The following is a 22,241-nucleotide window of genomic DNA, read 5'->3' on the forward strand; positions in this document are numbered from 1 at the left end:
GGATACCTGGGATAAGACACAATAAATTTAGACCCTTAACAAAAGAAGAATGAGTGAAACAAAGAAGGGGGATCTGCAGGGAAAGGTTGTGCCAACAGTAAGAAAAGATATCATGAAGTTGGTGGAAAAGAATAGCAAGGAAGTAAGGATAAGAGAGATTTTCACACCCATACCTCACCAAGGACATAGAAAGTACTTAATATAGACAGGGCCCAGTGAAGCCCTCAGTGGTTTTTCACCTAGGACCCGGAGGGATTCAAATAAACTACATACACAGAAATACCAAGTTTTATCCCACTTTAGATGACAGAGTCCATACTCTCCTCTTTCCCCTCCCTTCCCCTCCTTTTTTTTTATATTACTTAAGCTTAAAACCTTATAATTAAATCTAATCAATTCCTTTTTCATTATTTAGAATAATCATATTTCAATATGAAAATCTTAATGGTTATTAAAATAGAACTAGAATGGTGAGAACCATGCTAGCTTTCCAGGAGTGCCAGCCTCCCCCACTCCCAACCTTGGTTCCTTGAGTATCACAGAAACGATGTACAACGTAGTACTTTGTAGGTTCCTCCGGGAGGCCTTCCTTGCTATCAGGAGTGACATGTATCATCTAGAAGCTCACTGGCCACCCTGGAGTGTGAATCAGGGAGGACCAAGAGCAGCAGCAGGAACCCAACAGGAGACAAGGCAGCAGTGCAGGAAAGAGACAGTGGTCATTCCAATGAGGATGGGAGTTGAGGGGAGAAATGACCAGGCTTGGGAACAGGTTTTGGAGGTGAGCAGTGGTTGGCAAACTACAGATCCAAAGGCTAACTCTGGCCTTAGCTTATGTTTGTATGGCCCCAATAGCTAAAATTAGTTTTTACTGGTTAAAATGGTGATGAGAAGAGTAAACGAAACACATCATATATGGCCCCCGAGAGTCTCAACTATGCACTGTCCATCCCTTATAGAAAAAGTTTGACAACTCCTTGGTGCAGAGTCATAAGATCATGAAATCAAATTGGTTGGAGGGAGGGATGAGGGCAAGAGAAGAATGAAGGAAAGCACCCGTGATTTTAGCTCAAGCGGCTGTGTGATGGACATGCCCTATCCATGTCAGCCCATCATACCCTCATGGATACCTCTGCTTTATCTCATTCGTGTCTTTGTTGTTGTTGTTGTACTTCGTTTACTATCAGTTTACTGATATGTCTGTCTCCCTTCCTTGGCAGTAAATTCCTTCAGTAACTCTAATTTTTCTCGATATTTATGGCACCCACTTGGTACAAGTCACATGCCTCATAACTATTAGATAATTGAACTGATGACACATTAAATTCATTTTTAGTGGCAGTGATAACATCAACTTCTTAATACAGAATTATAATCGCCTTTTTTTTGTGTGTAAGAATTTATAAACCATTTTTGCAATCCACCTGTTCCTCACTACAACCCTATATATTGATACGACAGTAAACTTCAATTCTAACTACTCTTTACAAGAAATTATATTTTACATGGATTTACTTATATGTAAAATTTTAGGAATTATAAGCATTTTTTTTAATGTGAATTGAAATCTATCCCTTTGAGGGAATGATTAGAAAAAGGACAGAACGGGGGTACCTCAGTGGCTTGGTTGGTTAAGTTCCAATTCTTGGTTTTGGCATCCTGAAAGTCCAGAATTAGGCTCCATACTCAGCGGGGAGTCTGCCTGAAGATGGTCTTCCTCTGTCCCAACCCCCAACTCACAAGGGTATGTGTGCTCTCTCTTGCAAATAAATAAATCCCTTTTTTTTTTTTTTTTTAAGAAAAAGGAGAGAATGAAAAGACAAACTTGGCCGTGGAGCATTATGAGAAGTCAGAAAGAGAGAAAGAAATCTGGGTACTATGACAACGTCTGGGGCCGTTGAACTGGGCGTGAGGGGGCTGGCGAGGAACAAAAGGAATCAGAGGTGGGTTTTCACGTTATGAATTTAACAGTAGTGCCTGTTACTAAGATAAAGGAGACTATGGACATAAAGGTTGAGTTCTGTCTTGGAAAGTTATATCTGAAATGCCAATGAGACATTTAAGTATGTATGTCTACAAGGCCACTGGATACCCAAGTTTACAGGTCAGAGTTGGAGATACAGTGGTGGTAGAGAAGCATGGCATGCCGATGGTATTCAAAGCCAAAAGATTAGATGAGTCCAGCTAGAGAGTATGTGTGTAGATAGAGAAGAGGAGAAGCCCCAGGCCACTCCAACATGTAGAGGTAGAAGAGGGGAGAGAGAGAAAACCAAAAAAGACTATGTTAGAAGAACTCTGAGGAGGGAAAAAAAAAAACAAACAAACGGGAAAAAAAGGAGAAAGTGTGTCCCAAGATGGAGGGAGAGGTCAGATATATCTACTACTTCTAAGCAATACAGTACAATGCATCACATGTGTCCAGGCAGAGGAAGCTGATTACTGCCATAAGCACTGTTTTGGAGGAGGCTGAGAACAGAGCCTGCCAGAAGTTGGTTAAAGAGACAATGAGGAAGTACTACAGACACGTCAAGGACACATACTCCCATGGAACATTTAACCCTCAAGCTGTAATAAGAGAGAAACTGGACTGAGAAAATAACATCCACCAAAAAGAACATTCAAACTTTGTTAAAACACACGGTTAGCGCTTGTATTTTCCCCACTTTCCAAATAGCACGTGTCCAATAGGACAGTGGAGGCGAAGTCATTAAACGAAGGGTCCTTTCCTGGAGTCAGTACAGCAGAGGGGTCCCATGCAAGCAAGCAGTTTCCTGAAACAACACACCATGCGCTCCTGCTGTGGTGGGGAAGACAGGGCTATAATTCCTCCTTTTTAATGGAAGTACAGCTGACACACAATGTCACTTGAGCATCACGGGCACAATGTCATGATTTGACCGCTTTACCTCATGCTGTGCTCACTGGAAGCATCGCTGCCATCTGTCACTACACAGTATTATTACCACACTAGTGATTCTATTCTCTATAGTGGGGACAGTAATGTAATAGACCTCCACAGGCATGTTATCACATGCACAGTTTTGTCCAATGAACAAAAAGCGTTTTTTGGGGGGGCTTGTATCCCATTCAAGAGCTTTGTTCCCAACAGAAAATCTGGCTCATTGTCACGTGGAGTAGAGCTCAGCAAACCCAATACTGTCAGAACAGAGACCGGCCAAGAAACATCCCAACACGGCAGAGCCATTAGCAGGGCGACAGGTTAAGCAGGATCGCAGATCTGACTCGCCCAGTGAACGAATTAAAGAACAAAACAGAACTCTAATAGCACTGGAGAGGGACCTTTGAACAGAGCAAAGGCATGGAAAAGAATTCTCTGTGTAAGAGTAGGATGACCTAGCACAGACCAGTATAGGAAAAGGTACATACACGGAAGAATCAGCCAACTTGGACAATGAAAGAAGCACTCTCCTTCCTAGTTTCTTACACAAGAACTCAAACCTGCACGCTGGTGTGTGTGAATGTCATTACCCTCTATTGTAATGTACATACATACCTGTGTCATAGAAAAGGATGTATTTCTTACTCTGTACCACACACTCAATCATCCATCTCCCCTCATATTTCCATTAATCACTTGAGTTTTAAAATTTCAAAAGCTATTGCTAGAGTTAGAACTCATAGGGTAGGCCTAACCTCATTATGACTGTCAACATTTCGTACATGGAGTCAACAAAGAGTTAACAATCACACTTCACAGAAAACCTGCTCTAGGTGGACATAGTTCTAAGTGTGCTAGTCATTACAAATAAATATTGATGCGGCAGGTGCACGCACACGTGCGCGCACACACATTAGGTATTTAATTGCCATTTGATTGTGAACTCTTCCTGATTTTGTCAGAGTCAACTGTTTTAGAATACGTATTTCAATTATTTTGTTCAAGTATCTTTCCTATAGATGGTATGTCACTGGTGAATAGGGGAATATCTCTACTTCTAGAACTCTGAACGTGACAAGACACAACAGCTGTTTGCCACATGAAGGAAAATTAAGCACAATAGTTGTCTGACTGAATTTAGACTATTTGTTAACCTTGGTGAGTTTGTATACTCATAGACTTCCCAGTTGTAGGAGTCCCGTCTTTAGATCAGACAAGAAACATAATGAAAAACTAGTTCTTCAAGTAATTGATAGCAAAATCCTGGCCAAACAAGCTTTTTATGGATATCGCATATAGGTGAGAGTTACTATTCAGAGATGGTCTATGTTTTAAAGGATTCTGAGGTCCAGTCTGAGTTGTGCAGAAAAACTGTGCTCTGTATCAGAAAACAGCAAAAGGAGAGATCTTCAGTGACAATTGTTGATGGAAAACATTTTGGAATTTATATTCACACAACACACTCAGGTTGTGGGATTGTACTCCAAATCAGTCATTAAATGAAGTTAGAGTATTCACTAGAAAATACCTGGGAATAAACATAGCAGGAAATGTGCACTGCCTACATGAATAAATTTATAAAATTATGCTAAAGGACAAAGCTAAACTAAAATGAGAAACAGATCTTGAATAAGAATCCTACTATTTAAAATCATAAATCCTCCTAAAATTAAATAACTATAACATAATTTCAGGGAAATTTTTCAATATAATTTTGGGAGAGGTAACTTGACAGAATGATTCTAAATTTCACCTAACAGAATAAACAGATGAGTAGCCAGGAAAATTGTAAAAAGAAAGAAAGGATAGAAAGAAAGAAAGAAAGAAAAAGAAAGAGAGAGAGAGAGGGGGAGGGAGGGAGAAAAGAAAAGAAACAGCAACAGATGTAATCAGAAGGATTCAAAAATTTAAATTTAATGTAAAAATTATAAAATGACAAACATCAGGAGCCTGTTACAAAATTCCACAGACAGATCAGCTAAACAGAAAACAGCATAGCAAGAATGAAACAAAAAATGAGAATTTTGTTTGTGATAAAGGTAGCATTACAAATCAGACTTCTGAATAAGTAATTTTATAAGAATTAGCTTTCATCCCTCCGTCCTCCCCCCAACCCCAAATACATTTTAGATGGGTCAAAACTCAAAATCCCAAAGTACAATTTAGGTGATTTGGGTAATACTGGAGTTAAAAACAAGCAAGCAAGCAAGCAAGCAAGCAAACAAACAACTTTTGATATTTGACACAAAAACTGAAGCTATAAAAGTCTCACGGATAGGAAATGCTTCATGATAAAAGAATGGACAAAACTGAAAAACAGAAGGCAACATGGAGAAAAACTGCTAGCAGCATATACAGCTAAAAGTTAGTAACCATAACCTCTAGGGAGCTTTTTAAAAATCTGCTTAAAAAACCAAATCGACACTAATAGAGTGGTGAAGAGCAGTTTTAGTAAAGACAACTGGGCAACAAAACATGAGACACCAAACTTCCCTAATAATCAAAAGGAACACACACCAGAACCACATGAGTGTGAGTATTTCATGTCACACTGAAAATATCCCATGTTGATCCGATACGGAGACCTGGATCTTTTCACACATCCTTGATTGGAATGTTAATCGGCACAGTCTCGGAGGAAGGGGAATGTGAGAATATCAACATTTTACATGTATCCATCCTTTGACCAAGTAACTCAGTTTTCCATTTTTACGAATATAGCCTTAAAAATTCCTTGCACCAGTGTACATATATAAAATGTGACTTTCCTCATTATTGTTGAAAAACTGAACTGTCCATCAGCTGGAGACCAGCTAAAAAATTATGGTAATATTGTAATAGCTGATATTTATTTAGAGTGCTTATTTTTTCTAGGCATTTTATCACATATTTAGTCATTTAATTCTCCCAATAATATTATAAAGTAGGCACTTCATTCATTACAGTTTAAAAATGAGTATATATGAGGCACCTGGGTGGTTCAGTGGGTCAAAACCTCTGCCTTCGGCTCAGGTCATGATCCCAGGGTCCTGGGATCGAGGCCCACATCAGGCTCTCTGCTCAGTGGGGGGCCTGCTTCCCCCTCTCTCTCTGCCTGCCTCTCTGCCTACTTGTGATCGCTCTCTGTCAAATAAATAAATAAAATCTTTAGAAAAATGAGTATATATGATAAATCCATACAAAAGGACACTGTGTAACTATGAAATAAGGTGACATATCTGAACTCAGTGGAAAGAGCACCAAGATGTTTCTTGACTGAAAGAATCAAGTTGTAGAATAGCATGCACCATATAATTATATTTATATTACATTATATAAATTCATATATTTACATTCCAAAGAGAGATGTGTAAAGGAAGGATTAATAATTTTCTTTTCTGAACAAAGAGACATTGGATTTTTTTTAAACTTACTATTCTTGAACTTTTTATATAAAAGGTGTGCTGAAAATGAGGAAATTCGACACCTCATAAGCATGGAGTCATGTGTCCTCTGCCCCTCTGTGGCTTATTTCACTTCGCACAATACATTCACGTTCATCTGCGACGTGGGAGACTGGATTTCCTTAATTTTTAAGGCTCAATAACAATCCATTTTCTCTTCTGTTTATGTGTCGGTAGACATTTAGGTTGTCTCCGCATCTCAGCTATGGTGAACAGTGCCTCAATAAATACTGGGGTGCTGATATGTCTTCGAGATCTTGACCTCAATTCTTTTGAATAAACACCCAGAAATAGGATTACTGAATCCACATATATAAGGTATGTAAAACAGCCACAATTATAGAGTTAGAGTAAAATGATGGGTGCCAGAGGTTGGGCAGTGAAGGATACAGAAATTTCCAATCAACGGACATAAAGTCAATTATGTAAGAATAATAAATTTTAGAGATCTGCTCTACCACAGAGCTACAGTACGTAAACTACAGTTAACCACAGTGTATTGTACCCATGGAACTGTGTTAAAAGGATAGCTCTAATGGTAGGTGTTCTTACTGCGACAAAACCAAATTTTAAAAATGAAGTATTTCTCATTTTGAGAAATGTCAAGTTAATAAAGCTTTTCCTAAGTTCCATTTGATTCTCCTACACAAGTTCAAATATATCTCCCCTCTTTTTAAACCTGTCTATTTGGGCCTCAAAATCGAATTCTTAGCCCTTCACTCTTATTTACCTTTATTATCCCAAGGTTCCCTGAATGTGGGATGAAACAGTTCTCAGAATTGCTGGTCAACACGCTACCAGTTCGTTAATGCATTTTCATGTGGGAATACAGTAGTCTGGCCATGTGGGAATAGCTGCTAATTAAAGAGCTCAGAGGAGAAGCTATTGAAACCCTCAAAGAAGTTCAGGGGCCCTTTTTGTTCATACGGGCTGCCACTAGAAAAAACAAAGACGAACTTGAGGTGACTAGAATGAAGTATGCAAAACCAAAGAAAACAGCAGGAAGTCATGGGAGGAGAACCCGAGGTTAGAGGGCAAGCGACCCGATTTCTAGTCCTGGCCCTGCCACTGGCCAAGACTGTTGTCCTGTGCATGTTCCGTTTCCTCATGTAAGAAGCCAGAGGCAAGAGGAGATCACCGGCCTCTGAGGCTTTCCCCGGATGTGCCTCGGGGCCACCATGGAAGCTGGGGAGCCCCAAGGCAAGCGGCCGGATCCAGGGCTCCCACCCTGCCTTTATGACAACTCCATTTTTACTCATTTCATCTAATGGGATTTCATGAGAGATCCTGATTGAATAAAGAGTTATCATGCTTAAAAACAAAAAAAGAAGAGAGACAAGTTTGGAAACCACAAAATGATGTCTGAGCTTCCTCATAGCTTTAAGTTTTTGTTTTGAAATGAATCTAGGCTTCAGAATGTATGGGAGCGAAAACACAGTTTGCCCCGGAGAGATTTCCAAGTCGCTGAACATCAATCACGAAGAGTCTCTGTTGCTAACATGTGGCAAGTTGGGTTTTTTGCTTCCCTCGGGTCAATTTACCATCTGCCTCATCTTCATCAAAACATTAATTTCAGCTTAATCCCCTTTCTTCCTCTCTGGTGGTAAAAGGACATGGCTCACTTTGAAATAAAGCAAATAGAGTGAGGCTCTACTTTCATACCCGGGTGTTTTCCATCTGATTATTGCAGAACTCCAGAATACTAAAATGAATACAGTAATTTAGCTCTTTTCGGAGACTCAACGTCTACAAAACCATTCCGTTAAAGTAAACTACAATTCATTAAACATATCAAGTATTTACCATATGCAAGGGACATTGTAAGGTAGATCTGGTGACAGAAATACGAAAGACTCTGCTCTCAAATCGACGCTCTCTGGAAAGAGGGGCCATCAGAAGGATGTGTATTCAAAGGAAAGAAGGGCCCCCCGTCAGTGGAGGGGACATCTGGAAAAGTTTGAAGAGTCTTGAAGGTTGGGCAGGATTTTGATAGACCTGAGTATAAGGACAGGGCATCACTGGTGAAGAGAATGCTAAACTAAGAAGTTTTAAATTAACAAGCAGTGCAACACTGAGAAAGATTAAGCTGGTAGGAGAATGTAGAGCAAGTAGAAGAAGGCAGTACAAAAAGCTGGGAAGGCAACTGGGATGCTGGGTGCATCAGGGCTCAGAGAAAAAGGTGATGGAATAGGACGATGGCAGGAGAAATATTAAGGAAGTGACTGATGGAGCTACACCTAGAGCAGACTTCCAAGAATGTAGAGAATGGCCACAAGTACGGGGTAGAACAGGCAGGAAACCATTACAAGAGTCAAGGTAGAAGACAAACAGTAGCTTGGACTAAGGTGGCTGGAGAGTAGAAGGTGAAGAACGCACAAATTTGAAGACTATCTAGAAGCGACACTAGCAGGGACTTAGGGATGGGCGGGACCCAGAGATGATGTTCACTGAGGGAGGGAACAACAGATGGGGATGAGTCATGGCATCAGAGAGGCTGTGGGTTCCATTTTGGATATTTGATGCTGCGGAGTCTGAAGCCTCCAAAAGGAGCTAGGGTCATGGGGAAAGAGTGCTCACGATCTGACATATGCTTTTCTCAGAGGAACGTGAGATTTCAGTGAATGCAAAGAACTGTAAGGATTAATGGGTGAAAGTCATAGAATATATGGGAATTTTCATACAGTGGGGCCTACGGGTGTGTCTAGAGAGGCACAGTTTAAATTAGATAATTTGATGGGTGCCTGGGTGTTTCAGCTGGCTAAGCATCTGCCATCTGCTCAGGTCATGATTTCAGCATCTTGAGATCGAGTCCCAAATTGGGCTCCCTGCTCAGTGGGAAGTCTGCTTCTCCCTCTCCCTCTGCTCCTCCCCGACCCCAACTTGTACTCTCTCTCTCTCAAATAAATAAATAAAATCTTTAAATAAACAAATAAATAGATAAGATAATGTGATTATACTCTGGGATAGAAATAGAAATTGGTACTTCATATGAAAAAACAAGAATATGTCTTTTTCTAGATTTTGTCTGTTTACTAGTGTTTAATGAATGAGTGAGTTGTAACTCTTCTGAGCTCTCTGACAAGTGGAATTTTCCCTCCATCACATGTTTGAATGTTTAGAACTCCGTTAATGTTCTATTTAGTTCAAGTGGTTGTATGTTGGTTCTTTGGCGCCATTGTCAATAATAAAATTCAACAAAACAAAACCCTAAATATGGCTTTGTTTTTCTCTTTTTAAACATATCTGATTCTTAATCCAAACCAAGATCCAAGTTTTTCTTCTCATGTGGGAGACAAGTGTACATGACCGACCACCATTAAAATTACTTTACTCACTAGAACTCACTGACCTTGTGCTAACCCATCTCTCTACTCAGCCTCCCGAATCCTGCCTTTCCCTATTGCCTATCGATACCCTCCTTGATACATACCTCTGCCCCTTCACCAAATGCCTGCCATATTCTTATTCCTTCCCAGGTGAGAAACTAGGGAACCTGTCTTTTTAACAAAGGTCCCAAGGGATTTGTGAGATGAGGTCGATTTGAGAAAATCTGGGCAGAGGCTCTTCAGGGACTACCTGAAGATGCAGGAGAGAAGCAGGCTGGGCCATGTTCCTTCTGCCTGCTACACCCACAGCAGGTCTGAGCTTTACTCTTTTCATAGGAGGCTTCTATATGTTTTCATCTGAAGCAAACATCTTACTTCTCAAAACACTTGAAAATTGTGGTTTTGAAAATCTCCTAATTTCCTTATCCATTCCCATGTCAACAATGCACTCATAGCTGGTCTAGAATCCTTCAGCTACTTGATGATTAAGAATTGAGCATTACTGAAGGCCAAGTATGTGGTAAGGCCTATATCATGTGTTAAGTGAATAACCCTGAATGAAATTCTTGCCTCAGCTTACATTGTAGTAGTGAGTCTAAATAACAAAATAAGTTGTGTTTAAGTCTATTTTTCTTCTAGAAGTTCCAAAGAAAATGGAGTTTGTTAAGTTAGTAGGAAATCATATATAGTACAATGGAACAACAGGAATACGGGGCCAGAGAAAAGTTGACTTATGACGTAGTCTCTACAGAGAGCATTTTCTAGGCAAAGTGAAGAGGTATAGGAAATACAGAAAAGAGATTATGTGCCTTCAAATAATCTTCAAGTACAGTGAAACTGCCTTTCTGACCAACTGATAGTCTTCCTAGCATGTACCTTGAGGGGAGGAAAAAGTAGGCAATACTTTGTGAGCCTAAGTCAATTTACTGCACACTCTTCAGACTAAGTGAGTGAAATTTTAAGAGTCTTATAAAACAATGACTGATATGGAGTAAAACAGAGCATGAACTGGAGAATAGGGAATTCCAGAGAGAGAGGGAGAGACAGAATGCACAGTTTTCAATAGGAAGACAAAACACTTGTGAAAAGATGACCATTGAGTGAAGATCCAAACGAGGCAAGGAAAGGCAGAAGGTGCGTATTTGGACGAAAAACATTTCCAGACACCAGAAATCACAGCAGATGCATAATTAACATTAGTAGAGTGAATGGATATAAAAGTGGGAACCATTTTACCATGATTGCTTTCTGATCTGGGAGCCATCCCTTCTCTTCCTGTTATTATAGTAAATGCCATGTGCCTTACCTAGATTCACCACTTAAGACAACGGTACTCAAACCACCTAGAACACCTAGTACCGGTATGATCTAAGGTCCTCTCTAGAGCTGAAGAAACTGAGGTAGAGGAGGGCACATGGCTTCACTCCTCTCAGAGTGCTCACGATAAGCGGGCTAGAGCTAAAACTCACGACTTCTGAATGCCAGCCTTAAGTTCTTGCAGCTGAAAAGATCTTTAATATGTGAATCAGAAATCTAAACGATGACCTTTTTTTCAAACGACTTTTTTCATATAAATGTTTTATTAGTGAATACACACTAATGTGGGCAAATATCCTTAACAATAAATACTGCTAGTGAGTTCCATACTTCCACATGTCCTGACAAAGAGAAAAGATGATGAAATAAAGGGAGAGAAAAGTGGGAGGAGGAAGAAAATAATGAATGAAAAGTAACATAATGCCACTCAGTCACCTTTCACATAAATGCAAATCTTTCTAACCCCGCGTTCTTTCCAATATATTGCATCAATACTTTCAATTTCTCACCAAAATTCTGAAATGGAACAATATACATATCCAAAAATTAAAATTTTTAATTTTCTTCTCTACGGCACTATTTCATCAGCAAAAGCAGCATCTGTCATCGTTACCAATTAATGGAACCCCAACCAGTAAACATAAGCTTACTGTGTTAACAGGATATCTCCAGGCTTCAGATCCGAGTTCCACCTGGTCATTCCATCGGTCCCACTCAGACACACTACTTTCCCTTCTCGTCCTATTTGGTAATGTGATCTCTACTTCCTCTACCATTTAATCTTCCCTGAGAAGCACTGCTGTTTCTGACATCTGTTCCCTTCCCATCCGTCCCTGTGAACTCAGAGATAAAGACAAAGTTTTCAAGAAATGTAGAGCTCATCTGTCAATGACTTCCCCTGCCACCTGTCAGAGGCCTCCCTGCCTTTCCCATGTGCACCCTTAACTCGATACCAACTTTTCTTGTGGAGCTCTCTTTGCAGAGTTCTCCTCATTCTATTTTCCCCCCTATTAAATCTCTGTAAATTGTATTTATTCACAATGTATCTGACACTCACTATGGTCAACACCTTGCATATGATTCCATGACATCATTTCTGCTGTATGAAAAGCCAGCCGGGTATTTCAAGAAACTTCTATCTGGTCCTAAAACTCAAGGGCCAAACTTTGGGGTTTAACCTATAATCTGGGTATTTGAAGAGTGGCCACAGCTGCTACAGCTGCCAAGATGAGTGCGGAAGCAAACGGTCCCTTCTCTTCGATGACCTCATCATATTTGTTCATGCTCTTAAGGCTGGGCTAGTGCAGTGAATTCTGGGTTTAGGGCACTCCTTAAAGACTCCCTGTGAGACTCAGTTAGCCTGCCTACTTTAGGATCCTGGTCAGATGAGCCATGATCTACTTGCTCCGCACATCTAATCTGTAATGTAGAAAAAGTTAACCTTAGACTGAATTTCTAGAAAAAAATTTCTGGCTCATATGCATTTTTTCAGCATCTTTTACCTTGAGAGTAAAATGACGACACAGGGTCCTTCCGTAACATGCACCTTCTTCCCCTCCACCCTCAACCACTAGAAAAAAAACGTAACCAAAACAAAACTGTCTGAACAGCTTCCTCCTTGCAGGGAAAACAGGTCAAAACAGAGGAACTGGAGGTTAGTTTCCCTGAGAGCAGGGAGGGCATGGAAGAGTGTTCTTCTCCACACCTTCGCCTCCACTCCCATCTCCCCCTTACTTCTCTTGGATTGAGGCCTCTGGGTTCTGACCAGGACGAGCGCCAGTGTGAAAACTTCTCTACCCTCCTCCTTCCTCCATGGTTCATGGGATCCCTCACCCCCGCACGCACGTAGACACATGCAGTCATTCACATCTGTTTACGCTCTCTCTTAATCCTAGAAAAGAGCAGTCACTCTGCGCTGTTTGTATGGCTAGATTATCACTTATTTTTTTGCATTATGCTTTGCTGTCTGCAGTCTATCTTCCACATTAGAATTCTTCAAAGCTTTGGCGCGCCTGGGTGGCTCAGTGGTTAAGCCTCTGCCTTCGGCTCAGGTCATGGTCTCAGGGTCCTGGGATCGAGCCCCGCATCGAGCCCCGCATCGGGCTCTCTGCTCAGCAGGGAGCCTGCTTCCCTTTCTCTCTCTCTCTGCCTGCCTCTCTGCCTACTTGTGATCTCTGTCTGTCAAATAAATAAATAAAATCTTTAAAAAAAAAAAAGAATTCTTCAAAGCTTTAATTTTTACACTTCTAGATATGGTACCTAGCACACTGTACAAACTCAAAGGAAGTTTCTTGAATTAATTTATCTTATTTAAATCAAAGCAATATATGCATGCGATAACAGTTCAAAGAGTTTTGAAGTGTGTGATGAGAAGCGGGTCTCGCCCCATCCCTCTCCACTTCATAAAAACCCTTCTTTGAATTTCTGTGTAGATCTTTTGGTGCATAGCCCTATAAAATATGCTTGGAGTTTTACTTCTTGATTTAACCACAATAGCTACCCACTCTCCTTATTTAAGGAGGCTTTATCTCACTCCTAATTGCCCTTACAGTTTTCCTCCCAATGGCCGATGGCTGTACAAGTCCACAATTCCTGAAGTCCTTGGAACTACATATGTTTCATAATTGATTTTTTCAGAATTTACAAAGGTAATATTGGATGTATATCATCGGCTGCAAAGCCCACACGAAGTGTTTTCACAGTAAAATAGCTCAAAAGTCAAAGTGGGATATATGAAGATTATGAATAACTTCATATTAGTGCAAATCAGGTTTTGCCAGCAAAAAAATTGCCACAATTTGCGTTCTTTGGCTTGTTACAATGAACCCAGAAGTTACATCAATTGCTCAGCCCTTTTTTTTAAAAAAAGATTTTATTTATTTATTTGACAGACAGAAATCACAAGTAGGCAGAGAGGCAGGCGGGTGGGGGGAGCAGGCTCCCCACTGAGCAGAGAGCCCGATGTGGGGCTTGATCCCAGGACCCTGGGATCATGACCTGAGCTGAAGGCAGAGGCTTTAACCCGCTGAGCCACCCAGGCGCCCCAATGCTTAGCCCTTTTTACCCTCATTCAGATTAATGAATATTACTAGCGTAACAAAACTCAGTTCTCTCACTTTTTAAATTTCTTCATGTGCTTAGTCCGAAGCCAAAATATCCAATTATTTAGTATTTCTATGAATCTCACTCCTTCATTCTGGTTGGGCTACACAGTTGGTTTCTTTTTAACTCCTCTTTTTAAGTAAGAATTCAATATGCTATTGTTCTTTTTTTTTTTTTTTTCACTCTCCTACTACTTGATCGCGCACTGAGGTTCCTCTGTAACGGTTCGCAACTACTGTTATGTCTACAGAACACAAACTTCAGAGGTTCAAGGACACCTCTGATGCCCTCAAACATGCAGAAATCCTTTCGATTTCAATCAAGCAGATAACCAGATGTTATACTTATTGTCTATAATGTCCCTCAGCAATAATAAAAATACTCTAGGGGCACCTGGATGGTTCAGTGGTTTAAGCCTCTGCCTTTGGCTCAGGTCGTGATCTCGGGGTCCCGGGATCGAGCCCCACATCAGGGTCTCTGCTGGATGGGAAGCCTGCTTCCCCACCCCCCACCCCCGCCTACTTGTGATCTCTCTGTGTCAAATAAATTAAATCTTTAAAAAAAAAACTAGAAATTTTTCCCAGTCCATTATCTAAAAAGATGCTGAAAAATTATAAAATATTATTCACTAAAGACTAGTTTATTATAATTAGGACATATATAGCTTTTGACCATTCTAGTTTAAAATATGACAAAAAGGGGCACCTGGGTGGCTCAGTGGGTTAAAGCCTCTGCCTTCAGCTCAGGTCATGATCTCAGGGTCTTGGGATCGAGTCCCGCATTGGGCTCTCTGCTCAGCAGGGAGCCTGCTTCCTCCTCTCTCTGCCTGCCTCTCTGCCTACTTGCGATCTCTGTCTGTCAAATGAATAAATAAAATCTTTAAAAAAAATGACAAAAAACCTATAAAGACGGGTAGTCTGTGTATTTTCCCAAATGCACTCACTGTGAACCACCCCCCACCCCTGCACCACCCACACCTCACACATTTCTTTAAAAAGATTTGGCTCTCTCCCTCAGAATCTTTCTCAAGGAATACTCAACAATAAAATAAAATTTCGTTGACGGGCTATGAGGAAAAAAAGCCATGGGGAATGGAATACTGCCTGGCATACAGTATATTCTAAAATAAGAGTTGAATTTTCAGAAACAAAATTAGGACACGGAAAAGACAGAATGAAAACAAAACGAACAGGTGATGTGTAATAGGCCATGAGCAGAAGAAAATGAAGTGGGAAACCGAAATTCAACCCGACAACTCATCTCTAACAGAAAGGAGGTCTCCGGCGTATTTAAAGCTTTGTCCTGCTGAAGCAGCAACAGCTTCGACACCAAAGGAGCTGCCTGGGCTCTCAAACATCTCGGAGAGTGAAGGACTGAGCCCCGTTAGCCGGCAGGTCCGAGCCACACCAAGCACGTGCGTCGCACCCATCACCGGGGCTGCCGGCCTCTGGAAGTGCCTTGCGCGCTGCTGCTCACGTAAGCGGGAGGACCAGCAGCCAGACAAGATACAGCGGGAGCTCTCAAGCTCGGAAAGGAGTCTCTGGCTCTCCCTGTTTCTGTGGCGATTTACTAGGATGGGTGTAATGATGCTGTCAGGACAGCTCCAAGTATCACCTTGGGGGGAGGGCGCTTGTGCCCTCTAATCCTAACCAGAACACTTCTGCTTGGAAGGAGTCCATTTCTGCTGGAACAAATAATCACAGATGTGTCACCTCAATTAATAAAGTGAGATTCTTGAGAATCTTGGAAATGAGCTGGTGGCGGAAAAATTATAAAGGATGGTTTTCCAATAGCCGAGTGACGCTTTAATGTCATCTTCAGAATCCACCGCTACCTAATTACATCCCTAATTATAGAGGGGAATTGCTTAGATGGGAAGCCTGGCTTAACCTGGACTTGAAATCTAAGCATAAACCACGGTGACAGACAAAGGCTTCACCTCATCGGATTATATGTGAAGCTGAAAGTTTTTCCTTCTTGGTCTCTAAGTTTAAAGGTTAAAGTTACTCAGAGACACTCAAGGTCAAAGTAGAGACAAATGATTAATTCCTGTCAATAAATGTTTCTTTCTTATAACTGGAACTTACCTCCTTGGGCAAATGTACATGCAAACACACACATGCACGCGCGCGCACACACACACACACACACAATCTCAAGCATCAATCACACAAATCAGTTAATGAACATCCTTCTTAAAAGTTCAAGTGACAATTATTATAAACTCAAATGAAGATTAGATAAATGGCTTTGAGTTACCTCTAATTTAGAATAATTTCTATAGTGTGAAGACATAGTAAACATCTAATAGCTTTTGTTTTTAAAAGAGTATTTTAAGATTTATTTGAGAGAAAGTGAGAATGAGAGAGAGAGCCCAAGCAGGAAGAGGGAGGGACTGAGGGAGAGAGAGAAGCAGACTCCCCGCTGAGCAGGGAGCCTGATGTGGGGCTCGATCCCTGCACCCTGGGATCATGACCTGAGCCAAAGGCAGATGCTTAACCCATAGAGCCACCCAGGCGCCCCATTAAATGATTCTTTTTAAGTAGTTACAAAGTATGAAGGAAAAGACCCAGGCTCCAGAATTACCTTCTACCTGAAGGAGTAGATTAAATTAGTTTTACAGTAAAAACTCTGGTTATACCAAACCACGATGACTGTTTTGTTTAATATATTGTTTTAAATTTTAAAAACTGACTTTGCAAAATAATTTCTAGAGGTATGTAATCTCTTTGATGCCAACCTGCTGTAACAATGAGTTTTCAATTGTCCTGTAAAATTTGTTAAACTTTCCCAAAGTATCCAGAAATGCGCAGCTCACAGAATCCTTGCAAACCAAATATTCCTACGTAACCAGCACCAGCTAAGACACAATATTATCAGGAACCCCAAATGCCACCCACCTTGTGCCCTCTTCTCACAATGCCTCTTAACTCACCAGGTCAAAGTGGTTTCTACAGGATGTCATTCCTGGAGCAGGTGCAGAGTGAAGCAAGACTGGCCAGACAGGTCTAGCTCTGCTGGCCTGAAGCGTAGCGAGTTCGTGCAAAGCAGGCTCCCTCTAAAAGCGGTCACTGCCCGGCACGGATGACCACGGAGCTGCTGCCGCTTTCCCGTCCTTCAGGAGAAGCTGAATTAGGTGAAGCGGACAGCAAGAGGGAAAAGAATCCTGGACGTGGGAGGCTGCAAAACCAGCCTCGTGAGATTCACATCATCTTCCTCCAGTTAACTGACCCGGGGCAACTCAGCTAATCTTGCATGGCCTTAGTTTCTCTTACTGATCAAAAAAAAAAAAACAATGTTTGACTGTATGGTCTCTAAGTTTTGTTCCAAGGCCAAAAGGTCACGATTTCATATGGAAGGAGGCCTGGATGCGCAGGTGAGGTATGAACACGTCCGAAGGTAAAGAAGTGAGATGCTCTGTCCGTCAGTATGGTCTGGCGAGGGAGCCTTCTACCATTCTGGAATCATGTGTTTTGCTGGATTGGAATTATCTGATTATCCTGTCTTATGTATTTATGATGTTAATAAATAATTCCTAAGACCGTAAGTTGAGTGTACAAATTTACTGTTTCCTTTTTAGTCTCCCATGACAATAGAAAATAAAAGGTCTGGGCTTCCCTCAGCCCAGCCTCTCCTGAGCCAGTCAGACATGAATGAGTCCCGCATACCCATAGCATCGCAGACCCCTTCCAGGGGTCACCTGTGCACCGTAGACAAAGGACGAATATACGTGAAACAGACCTGAAACACTCCAAATGTGATGCCCCTGGATGAGCAGACGGTCGCTGGGGTGGGCCTTGTTTAGAGACAGGGAGTAGGCCTACTGCTCTGCACAGCTGCTTTATACCACACGCAGTATCTCCTCCGTGTCTGCACAACAGTAAAAGACACACACCAGCCTCTATTCAAGAGCATCAGGACCTCGGAACTTGGTTCCCATGAGTCACTGTCAGGGAGGAATCCTGCAGCGGCAGGGATCAGCCCCAGTCTGCTGTCCGCTGAGATGCGACGGATACGGGACCCGAGGAGCCTCCCAACGTCAAGCCAGAATATGGAAGGTCCCGTGAAAACAAGAACGAGAAAGCTCCTGATTGACATCCCTTCTGTCTTTTCTTTATTATGTTTCCAACACCCTCCCTGCGCCTTCCCTTCTCCGAGTCATCAGACTTGCTCTACGTGACATTAGATTAAGCCAGGCAACACTTCTGCTGCAACTGTCTGCACGTCATGAACACGAACCGAACCACCATGCGCCACAAGTCACTCCTCGGCTACACTGCAATGAATAAACAAAATCAAAGACTGTGAACAATTTCCTCTCAATTACGCAGAAACAGTTCGACAAGCGCTCCAACCTCCTCCCCTAGCCCAGTACTATCCTCAGACGGCAGACAGACTCGTAAAGCTGCAGAGTCCATTTGCTCTTCAATTTCCACCTGTTCCTCATAAAGTCATTTCTTCACAGTTTTCTTCTGACCTTACTTCAGTATCTACAGCAGAACTGGACAGAAACTCACATTTTAGTAATGAGTATACAACTTTGTATGGTTAGCCTCCATAGATCTAGAGTTTTTCTTTTTTCCATTCAACTAACCCATCAATTTAAAAAACAATTAAAAAAACAATTTTTTTTTGTTTAAACTAGACATCATGTGACAAACTCGAGCAGCAGCTTTCTCCAGTCATATTCAGTCCACATGAGATACTTAAGGATGTCATAAAATATAAAAAAGCATATTTTAGCAGCTTGCTATTTTGAAAAAGGAAAAAAAATCACTTCAGACAGTAATCAATTGCATCGTGATGGTGATTTCTGCAAAATACATTAAGCAGTTCGCGCCTGTGGTAATGGTCACTGCACATACTTTGGAATGTCTCCCAGGCTCTAAGACTTTTTCCAGACATCCAGGAGGAACTTTAGTATGACAGAGAGCCTGCACTGGGCCTTGGAAAAAAAAAAAAAACTGTAGAAGGAAAACTTTTGAAGGTTCAGTTTCAGCTGGACTTCGTTTCTTAGACAGCTGAGTTGCCCAGGTTATGGAAAATACTAGTAATTATGGAGTGACGATAATCAGAGAAGTCCCCGCTTCCCGTCTCTTTTTGTCTGCAGCCTTAATTAGTTCATCAAGGTTTGGGTTAAGCAATAACACAACTTTGCTTCCTAAGTGTCTTTACGAGCAGGGCAGGGGCTATCCCACCCCAGATACTGAAATCACCAGAAGGTATTACGATAATATTTTTTAATTATTAGAAACAAACACTAAGATCTATGTCTGTTTACTATTTACGCTACTGCCCTTTTGCTGGAAGAGCGATCTCAAATTTGCTCAGGAGTGTGCCTTGGGGAGGAAATCACTGTATTTAACAAGTGTTCTTTACCCATCTCTTTCCTTTGTCATGTTTAGATTTAAGCCCTTCCCTCAGGAGGGACTTTTCCTGTGGTTAGGAATGAAATCTGAGTATAGAAACTGACATAGTTTATATCTGAAAGGACATATTGATGTATGCTAGAGCCAAACATTTTCCACAGACATATATTACCCTTTTTCTTCTCTGTCTCGAAGACATAACTCTTTTTTTTTTGCGGGGGGGGGGGGGGCGGCATTTTGTGCTTCCTATAAATCGAATTCATCTTACCAATGAAATAAGTAAATGAAAGAAAAAGTTTTCCTAGTCTTTTTGTTTCATATTATAGCTTCCCTTTATAGTCTTCCTGATTTGCTCAGATCCAAGTTTACAATTTTTGTGTTATTCTTACATTGGCTTAACATTCCCATTTTGCTTAAGTTCCAGCTCAGTTTTACTCTGTTCCCCAATCTGTACAGCTCCTGGTGTCAGAAGCAGGTGCTTCTTGGTCTCCGTTCTTTAATTCCAGCCCTTACTGCAAGGGCTGAAAGTCAGTGGTCTTTTAGGGGAGGCAAATGTCATTTTCCTTATCTTACTGATTCTCACATCTGTTTCAGACCTAAAGAGGCAGAGAAAAGCATGCTTGCTTGCTCATGATTTTACACGTACTGCAAGTTGTATTACATATATACGTAATGTAAAATATTTTATGCCACTTATAAGATAAGTGGTTTGGAAAAGGTGCTAATTTAGGAATCTGAAGCATTGGATTATGCTTCAAGCTTTGTCATTTATCAGCAGGGTGACCTTGAGAAAAATCACTGAATTTTCTTAGGTTTTATTTTTCTCATCTACAAAATGGGGCTCATATCTGCCTTGCCCAACTTAGTTTTATTATAAGAGCCAGATGAGATAGTCTATGTCAAAGGACTTCTAAGTCTGTAAAGAGCTCAGAATGGCGTGTGGTTCACGACAAAAACTACAGAAGTATAAGCTACAATATTAATCTGATCATCACCATATAATTACCATGAAAACTGTAGAGCATGAGACAAGTAATCACTCACTCGTGCATTTTTGATAGTTGTATTATACCATCTCATGATTAGTGACATTTTTAAAAACTGTAATTTTATAAATCTACTTAGCTATTCAAAACAGACGTCGATAATGCATTTTCCAGGTGATGAAAAAAGTGGCCTCTGAAATAGTAGGACGAAAAATACCACTAGGTTATAGGAGATGTTCACCGGCTGAGCTGACTAGACTTTTCTGGAGCTCCAGCCGTGGATGGGCACAGACCCAGGCAGGACTGCCGCAAATGTAGTATGTCACCCTGGGGCTCTTGGAAGTGGTGTCAGAGTCCCTTCCTGCTTCAGTGCCAATAGCAGCTCAGCCTGGCCTCTCTTAAGCTAGTCAGTGATGAGGGAGTCCAGCATATCCAAGAAAGATCTTGAGATCCACTGTCTTGGCCTCTGGATGGACAGAAATGTCTGACCCACCAAATCCATGTGAAGCCCTAGGCAGAGTTGAAAAGTCATCAGTGGCCCTTGGGGTCTGTATTAGTTTGCTAGAGCTGCCCTAACAAAATAGCCTAGACTGGGTGGCTCCCACAACAGGAATTCCCTTTCTCACAGCTCTGGAGACCCGAAGTTCAAGGCGAGATGTCAGCAGCTTTGATTCTCCTGAGGCTCTCCCTGACTTGCCGATGGCTGCCTTTGCTCTGTGTCCTCACATGGTCTTTCCTCCATGTGTACCCCTAGTGTACTCCCTATATGTCCAAATCTCCTCTTCTTACAAAGAGAGCACTTACAGTGGGTTCAGGTCTGCCCTCGTGGCCTCGTTTTAAGTAAATCACCTCTTTAAAGGCCCTATATCCAAATATAGTCACCTTTCGAGTTACTGAGGTTTAGAGATTCAACATATTGGTCAGGGAGGGAGGGACACGACTCATCTCATAACAGGGCCCTCTCTCCTGGTTACTCTCCCACCAGTTACTTCCTTTTCACCAGGGTCCATGTGGTTCAACACATTTTCTTTTCCCCATGGATCCCTAGTGCTCATTTGATTACTTCTAGAGAAAGTTACTTATGCACAAATGTGCAAGTGCTTTGAAATCTATACTGTAATCTGAAAATGTTACATCATTTTGACTTCTCTGAGCCCAAGCCTGGCAGCGTCAAGGACTAGAGAACCTACAGGACAGCATCTTATTCCTCAGACTCATAGAAGACCACAAACGTGGATAACTCAACTTTATCAGTCAGAATTCTCTAGAAAGACAAAACTAATAAAGTGTGTGTGTGTGAGAGAGAGAGAGAGAGAGAGAGAGGGAGGGAGAGAGAGAGAGAGACAAAACCCAATATACAGAACAGGGTGAACAAGCTTGCTGTTCATTAATAAATCCTGAGATCTACCAGTCATCGTAGGGTGGTGAAGAAATAAGACTCAGCCCCTACCTGCAATACTTCATGAACAAAGGAAATGTGGTGACAAGGAGGAGGAGATGCCAGATTTGCTTAAGAATATCCTTGATAATACAGACGTAGTGAAAAGAAGGGCCACATGCACCCCAATGTTCATAGCAGCAATGGCCACAGTCACTAAACTGTGGAAAGAGCCAAGATGCCCTTCAGCAGACGAATGGATAAAGAGGATATGTATATATGCATATACAATGGAGTATGATGCCTCCATCAGAAAGGAGGAATACCCAACTTTTGTATCAACATGGATGGGACTGGAGGAGATTATGCTGAGTGAAATAAGTCAAGCAGAGAGAGTCAATTATCATATGGTTCCACTTAC

The 22,241-nt window shown here is 41.4% G+C and overlaps 1 protein-coding gene across 6 annotated transcripts in view; it reads right to left on the minus strand.

Moving 5' to 3' along the window:
* Positions 1-22,241, minus strand: part of DNM3 (dynamin 3) — a 516,334-nt gene that overhangs the window by 150,514 nt on the left and 343,579 nt on the right. The window lies entirely within an intron of this gene.

The sequence above is a fragment of the Lontra canadensis genome, unplaced genomic scaffold, assembly GCF_010015895.1.
Source record: "Lontra canadensis isolate GAN:19392208 unplaced genomic scaffold, GSC_riverotter_1.0 scaffold24, whole genome shotgun sequence".
Taxonomy (NCBI): Eukaryota; Metazoa; Chordata; class Mammalia; order Carnivora; family Mustelidae; genus Lontra; species Lontra canadensis.